We start from the raw sequence: 1,079 nt of genomic DNA, 5'->3' as shown, positions 1-1,079 counted from the left end.
AGATACAAATATATTTAGCAGCTTTTATCAAGAATATAAAGAACTCTGGAGGATCCAAAATGGCAGCTAGGGTAGGGAATCAGAAATCCTAAGCTCTATGACCCCAGAAACCTCCTTGAGATGTTGGAGCTACACTTAGGTAATTCCAATTGCTCCTAGCCAAAATAATAGCTGCCATAATGTTAGATAAAATTCAAAGACTGACCCTTAAATCAAGACTGACCTTTAATTACACCCAACAGCTGTGAAAATACAGCATGGCACAGCCAGCAAGGCATGTCTGGCCTCCAGTCCTGGGAAAAAAGCACCCTAGCCATTTCTCTTTTCTTTTTATCTTCTCCTAACAAGCAGAGCATCAATCAGAATTAAACTCAGTGACATCCTGGACTCCTAGCCCATGGAAAGCCTCCCTACACCATGCTGCACTGAAAAAAACAGGTCATTTTTCCCCATCACCCAGCTCCAAAGTTGCTTGTGAAACTGCAGAACAAACAGGTAAGCACCACACACTACACATGACTCCCCTATCCACCCCCAGGAAAATAATCCAGTGCAGCCCCTGGGCAGATTGAACACTCCCCCCAGCAAAAGTGAAAAACATAAGCAAGGAACTGTAATCTGACACCAACAGTGGAGGTGGGGGTTGAATGATGAACCTGCCCAGAGAATGGGAGTGGGTCAAGGAGCCAAACTCTCAGTGCTGAACTCTCAGTGATCTAATGTGGGTAAAGCAGCAAAGGCTGAGTGTGGGAGCAGGGCGACAAGTCAACTTCCCAGAGGAGCCACAGATACCCAGTAGAGATGAAGAGAGGCAAGGCGTAAAGGCTGAGAGCAGGAGTGGGGTAACAAGCCAACTTCCCAAAGGAGCTGCTAGCACCCAGTAGAGATCAGAAAAAACACAAAGGCTAGAGTAGGCGACAGGCCAGCTTCGCAAAGCAGGGCAGGTGGTGGATCCCAAAGCTGATCTCTGGGACAGAGGGCAGCATTCAAAACTGAATTTCCCTACCTTGCTGGGGGAGGAGCTGAGCAAACAGAGCTGCAGCTGAAGAGCAACACAGCTGCTGCCTGGTGTAAACAAC

The sequence above is a fragment of the Castor canadensis genome, chromosome 11 (assembly GCF_047511655.1).
Source record: "Castor canadensis chromosome 11, mCasCan1.hap1v2, whole genome shotgun sequence".
In the NCBI taxonomy this organism is placed as follows: Eukaryota; Metazoa; Chordata; class Mammalia; order Rodentia; family Castoridae; genus Castor; species Castor canadensis.
Note: the sequence above shows the minus strand (reverse complement) of the source record.